General features: G+C 36.6%; 1 pseudogene; it reads left to right on the top strand.

The window, feature by feature from the left end:
• The first annotated feature begins 5,059 nt into the window (after nucleotides 1–5,059).
• LOC139886171 (protein BRANCHLESS TRICHOME-like) lies at nucleotides 5,060–5,957 on the top strand (annotated as a pseudogene).
• The last annotated feature ends 941 nt before the right edge of the window (nucleotides 5,958–6,898 follow it).

Below are 6,898 nucleotides of genomic sequence, written 5' to 3'. Positions count from 1 at the left end.
AAGTAATCATGATGTTGGGCTAATTACTAAAATTGGGTAATTGGGCTTTGTACCATAATTGGGGTTTGGACAAAAGAACGACACTTGTGGAAACTAGGCTATGGGCTATTAATGGGCTTTATATTTGTTTAACTAAATGAAAGTTTGTTAATGTTAATATAAAGATTTACAATTGGACGTCCCTATAAATTACCATATACACTCGATCGGACACGATGGGCGGGGTATTTATTTGTACGAATAATCGTTCATTTAACCGGACACGGGAATGGATTAATAGCCACTAGAATAATTAAAACAGGGGTGAAATTACATTCAAGGGTAATTGGTGTAATTGTTAACAAAGTAGTAAAACCTTGGTTTACACGCAGTCGATAACCTGGTGTATTCATTAAACAAAGTATTAAAACCTTGTTACAATTCGAATCCCCAATTAGTTGGAATATTTATCTTCGGGTATAATAATAATTTGACAAGGACACTTGCAATTTATATTTATGACTGATGGACTGTTATGGACAAAAACCAGACGGACATATTGAATAATCCAGGACAAAGGACAATTAACCCATGGGCATAAAACTAAAATCAACACGTCAAACATCATGATTACGGAAGTTTAAATAAGCATAATTCTTTTATTTCATATTTAATTTCCTTTATTTTATATTTAATTGCACTTCTAATTATCGCACTTTTATTTATTGTTATTTCATTTTATCGCACTTTTAATTATCGTACTTTTTAATTATCGCAATTTAATTTTATCGCATTTTTATTATTCGCAATTCCATTATCGTTATTTACTTTACGCTTTAATTTAAAGTCTTGTATTTATTATTTTACATTAGGTTTTAACTGCGACTAAAGTTTTAAAATCGACAAACCGGTCATTAAACGGTAAAAACCCCCCTTTATAATAATAATATTACTTATATATATATTTGTATTTTTAATAAAAGTAAACTAATATAGCGTTGAGCTTTGTTTAAAGATTTCCCTGTGGAACGAACCGGACTTACTAAAAACTACACTACTGTACGATTAGGTACACTGCCTATAAGTGTTGTAGCAAGGTTTAAGTATATCCATTCTATAAATAAATAAATATCTTGTGTAAAATTGTATCGTAAATTTAATAGTATTTTATACCCCTCTGCTTTGACATCAACAATCTAGACCGTCAGACTGGCATCTGGATTGTTCGTCTACCACCACCGGAGAATTATTCCGGTGATTTCTGTTGCACTGAGTATTACCACCAAAGTTGTTTTCGCCCTCTTTTTCTGACATAAATTCTACCTTTTCTGGTAGTTCATTCTCTGATTCAAGCCAAAACAGGTTGTCCGTGTCATCTTCCTAGTCGTCCGAGTTATCGAATGTGTCGTTTATGAACTCGCCATCATTAGCCTTACTCGAATTTGGATTTGATTGTTTCAGAACTTTTCATGTTAATCAATACTTCTTTGGACCTGTCCTCCCAAGCATGAATGCACACTTCCTGATTGTTAACCTGGAAAGTAACTTGGTCATCGATGAACCTATCCAGATGTTTGAGTACTAACAGATTACCAGATGACAGGTTTTGTGTTTCACGACTGATATTACAATTAACTAAATCAAGAACATCTCCCCAATATTCATCGATCTTTTTGAAGTTGTCGTTGTTCCAACATGTAACTGGAACACCTTGGATTTGAATCCATGCAAGCTTTTTTGGTGATTTCTGGAACGAATTGAGTATACTAATCTTGTTGCACCATTTGTGAAGTGCAAGATCTTTATTGTTGTATGTTTTTTCTGCTTCAAAATACGACTTAAAAATTAACATGATTTCTAACCCACCAAGGTACTTGGCATCACAGTTGGAGAGACCATCTACTTTGCATAAATCTCCAAATTGTTCAATGACTCTCCAGTCAGACACAGTTCCGATGATAGATCGTTTGAATAAATATCTGTTGGATTCTGGTAATCTCTCGTTCAACTTAGGGTTAGGGGCAGATGCAGGTTCTACCTTTTTTGTTTGATGCATGTTGTTTAGTTTGTACCTCAAGATTCCTGAGGTCGTTTTTGTTTAGTTTTTCTCTGAGATCACCAACAGCTTCATTAAAGTTTCTATCGTCCCTAAATGCATTGCCATATTGCCTACCACCAGTACCAGTATTAGCTCTAGCGCCGGTACCAACACCATTACCTCCATTACCGACACCAGCATCATTGCCACCATTTCCCCTATTGCCGTTACCAACACCATAACTAGGCCTATCAACTGCTTTATAGATTCTGATTGGCAGGTTGTCGAACTTAATGTTGCTCAGAGATGATAACATTCTGTCAGCGTCAATAACATTGCCATATCGAGTGAAGGCAAATCGTTGGCCGTTCTTTAATCTCTTACCCACCATATATATATATATATATATATATATATATATATATATATATATATATATATATATATATATATATATATATATATATATATATATATATATATATATATATATATATATATATATATATATCGAATATCACCGAAAGTTTGAAACTTTTCCAAAGATCCGTAACACCCCAGTTCTCCGAGAAGTTGAAAAATATGAATGAAGTAAGATGGATGCCGAATAATCCCATCAAAGGGTGTTGAACTCTTCCGTTGTACTCTTGTGCTCTGATCGGAGCTCCCGTCGCCATGTTCTTGGTTCCCTCGCATTTTTCTCTCTCACACACTCCTCTCATTCTCTCTCTTTTGAAAACTCCATATTTGTAAAGGTTGGCACTGGCTGAAAATGATGATGTTATCGGTGTCCACTTGGGGTTCATAGAATGGTGTCCCTTAAACTCTAATCCAACTGTTAATAGAATGAAGTTCCCCTAAACTTATATGCATACACTTATTTTTTTTCATATCCGATGTGACATACACAAACAACGATTAGCTCCAACAAGAATATATCAGCAAGCTCTTTCGATGACCGCAAACATTGTCTCTCTCTACCTTGTCTTTTCTCTTCTGCCTCTCTCTACCTTGCGACACCGTAACCTATTCTCACCGCCGCCGTCACCGGCCTCCGGCACCTCGCCAGAGGTCCGGCGTGTTTATTTTTGTTCTTTACTTTTTTTTTCTTCCTCTTTCCCAGATCCGTCGGCTCCAAAGATTTTCCAGTGGTTTTAGCTTTTTCATGGACTTCTGGTCCTTTATCTCGTTTTCAAGCGGCGAGTGGTAAGGTTTCAACCCTTCCACTCTGAACGACGACGGATTTGCTCCATGTGCTTTGGATCTTGTTTTTTATCATCGTTAAGCCTTATATCCCTAGTCTGGTCTTCATGTGTGATGGAGGTCTCTTCCGGTGGCTTCCCCTTAGCCGGTTACAGGCGACGAACACTTTGTGTTATGTGATCGAATTTGTGGGGTGACCAGAATTTTGGCCGAATTTTCGTCTTTTTTGTACGATTTGGGGTTGTGATGGTGATTCTTCTTTCTTTCGTATCTTGTTTATAAAAATGGCGGTTTTGCTTCACCATTTTCTCACCTCCTTAGGTCTGCTTCGTTGGATGTGCTCGTCAGAGTCCGGAAATCTGGCCGGATGTTTTGACAGGTGACTGGTGGGCCTCTTAATGAATCGGGCTGGTTTATGGGTTTGTGTACGCCAGGCCTGGTTGGTTTGGTCCTTGTGCTGGCTTGGGCTCATTTTCGGCTATGTAGTTTGGGTTTTGTGTGGGCTTGTTCGGTGTTGTGGGTTTTGGGTTCGTTTGGTCATTGGCGGTTTCGTTGGGTTCGATCCCGTTCGCTCCATTTTCTCCGTCGCTGGTTTTGGTTCGGAATGGTCCGGTGGTGTTGCCGCCTTAGTGACTTTAGGGTTCTTCAGTGCCAAAAGATTGGTCTCCTGGAGTAGTTTTCTCGGTTGGTGTCCGATCTTCCGGATGGTAAGGCTTTGAGAGGTTAGGGTTTTCGAGCTGATTGATGTTGGGTTTGCTTGGTTGTGCTGACTAACGGGGTTTTGATTTGGGTTGCTGGTTGATGCGGTCTCGAGGTGGGTGTTCTTGGGTTGTCTGGCGAGCAATTTGGGTTTCAATGTAATTTGTTTGGGGTTGATGCGAATTGGTGGATGGGCTCGTGGATTGTTGTTCGTCTTTGCTGACTTCGATTCAGATGGGGACCTTTTTCAGGATTCGGTGGTCTAGGCGGCGGTTACCTCAACGAAACATAAGCTTCTGTTCATCGATTGTGGTTGTATTGGGGTTTTTTTCTCTCGATTATTGCTATACTAATGTAATTGTAATAAGGTAAAGTCAAACAGATTCACATCTGTCAATATAACAACTTATGTAACGCCCTAAATCATCGGATCTATTTTTCTTTATTTATAATAATATGTTTTCGCCAAAAAATAAAAAGCAAGCTCTTTCGATCATAAATCCTGTCTTTATACCCTTCGAAAATCCAAAATTGATGGTATTATTGAAGACGATAAATACGTGATATATGATAGAGACAAAATGTACCGAGATAGAACTAGAATTATATAAAACAGTCCATGGCCTACTAATTATTCGCCATTCATGTCTTACCATAAAAACTGAAACAGATATAACTATACCTTACTAATTTTGTATCTTTATGATAAGATTATTCACAAATTTGCCTAGGTATCATTTCTGTAACGCATATCTAGTAGTACCTCAACTAGCTGGCATTATGTTATGTGCAACATCAAATCAAAATAATTTATATAAGTGAAAAATAATTGATATAGTTTGCTTGTACAAGAGCAAGTGTGATGATGAGAGTGAGTGCATGTGTAAACATATAAAGATGAAGAGCATGTGATATCTCTTTTTCCTTTTAACAATCTACATCCATTAAGGTCCCAACCTCCTTCTATAAAAGTTGGCTAGCCAACACAAAAGCAACATTCTTTTTAAATAAATAAGTATATCTATATAAGTATATCTATTTATCTATTTATATTAAAAAAAATAAAAATCAAACAATGAAAAGGTTATTAAATCTTACATAAGAAAAGAAGTTAAAATAGAAGATGACATTATATTGATTATGACGATCAATACAAGAACAGCAAAAACAACAATAACTACCAACTTTGAAGAAAAAAATGACAATTCTTTCAAAACCTTGATACCTACTTTAATCCCATCCTCATCCCCAACTTGGAAATTGTATGAGAATCCTTCCTACACTTTTCAACAAAACCACAAACAAAACAAACAACAAAAACAAGATCAAGATCAAGAAAATAAGCAACTTCATCTTCTTCATTTACCCGTTTCAACTCGCAAGATTGCTTCATCTTTCTGGGATCTTACATTCATCAAGCCGTTTATGGATTCAGACCTTGAAACCGCACAAGCCCAAATCATGGAGCTTAAAGCACAACTCGAATATGAACGCAAAGCTCGTAAAAAGGCAGAGTCTTTAACTAAAAAGTTAATGAAAGATGTGGTGGAAGAGAGAAAAGAAACAAAAGCATTGGAGAAAGTGTGTGAAGAGCTTGCGGTTGAGTTAACGGCTCATAAGTCGGAAATTAGTAGGTTGAAGATGGGTGTGGCCGAAGTTTTGAGGGAAGAAAGAGTTCATATGAAGCTTAGTGATGCTAAAATCTTGTTAGAAGAAAAGATTTCCGAATTGGAAAGTACAAAAATGATCCATATGAGTTATGATAATGATCATGAAAAACGAGAGCCCATATACCACAGTGTTATATCTAGGAACAGTTCACATAATCCGCAAGGTAAAAAGGTTTCGTTAGAGCCCGAAAACCCGCATATAAAGCATGGAATTCGCGGGTTTGTAGAGTTTCCGAGGGTTGTTAAAGTGATTGGGTCCAAAAGTAGGCATATGGGTACGAAACTTGAATGTCAAAAGGCTCAACTTATGATACTATTGAAGCAAACAGAAGACACAAATGCAGTCCAATAATCTTATCATGAGTTAAGTTGATCATGATCAATTATTGTTTCATCATATATATGATATGATTAACCACTATTGATGTTGTTTGTGGTGATCAAGTAATAATCCATAGTTTGAGTATAAGGGTGTAATATTTTGATGTGTTTACTGAGAAATTTCACAGTGTTTCGTTAGTTTTTCTTTATCATTATATCTATCTGAACACTAATATTTAAGTATTGCAATACCGAACACAACCTTCTCGAAGCATGCTGGTTGGACATATACATGTGCTTGGAGACATAACAACAACAACAACTAGAAAACCCAATCCCATAAAAGTGGAGTACGGGAGAGGTAAGATATAGACAAGCATTCCCATATTTTAGAATAAAGAGAAGTCATTTATCTACCCAAAAACACTCCAAGAGTAGAGAAAGTCCCCTCTCTCAATGTTCTATGGATAGAGAGATTGATTCCGTATAGACCTCCGACCAATAAGTAGGTTAGAAGAAAAGTGTGAGACTGCATGAAAATGGTAGAATCAAATTTTCATGAGTTTTAAATTTAGGCTCTAAGCGACAGTCAAGTCGCCAATAAATTGATGCTTGCTGTTGACTCGATTAATCGTAGAGACAAAAGTTCGGGTAAAATATCTGATATAATGTGGAAGTTTAATGTTCGTAGTCTATTTTGATTATTGTCATACATCTTGTCAGTGTGAGTCCATATTTTGATTATTGTCATACATCTTGTCAGTGTGAGTCCATTATGACACTATTGATATAAATACTGTGGAAATGTAAATGTTGGTGTAGATTGCGAGTGGAAGTTAAACGCGGGGAACATATGTATGTCGCCATTTGATCAAGTTGCACTGGCGTTTAGATGTACGCGAATAAAATTAATATGATTCACATGTGTTCAGTGGCGGATCCAGGATTTTAAGTCACCGGAGGCAAAAAAAAGTCAACAAAAGCTTAA

The sequence above is a fragment of the Rutidosis leptorrhynchoides genome, chromosome 1 (genome assembly GCF_046630445.1).
Source record: "Rutidosis leptorrhynchoides isolate AG116_Rl617_1_P2 chromosome 1, CSIRO_AGI_Rlap_v1, whole genome shotgun sequence".
Classification (NCBI taxonomy): Eukaryota; Viridiplantae; Streptophyta; class Magnoliopsida; order Asterales; family Asteraceae; genus Rutidosis; species Rutidosis leptorrhynchoides.
The sequence above is the reverse complement of the archived record's forward strand: the minus strand, read 5'-3'. Positions and strand labels throughout refer to the sequence as shown.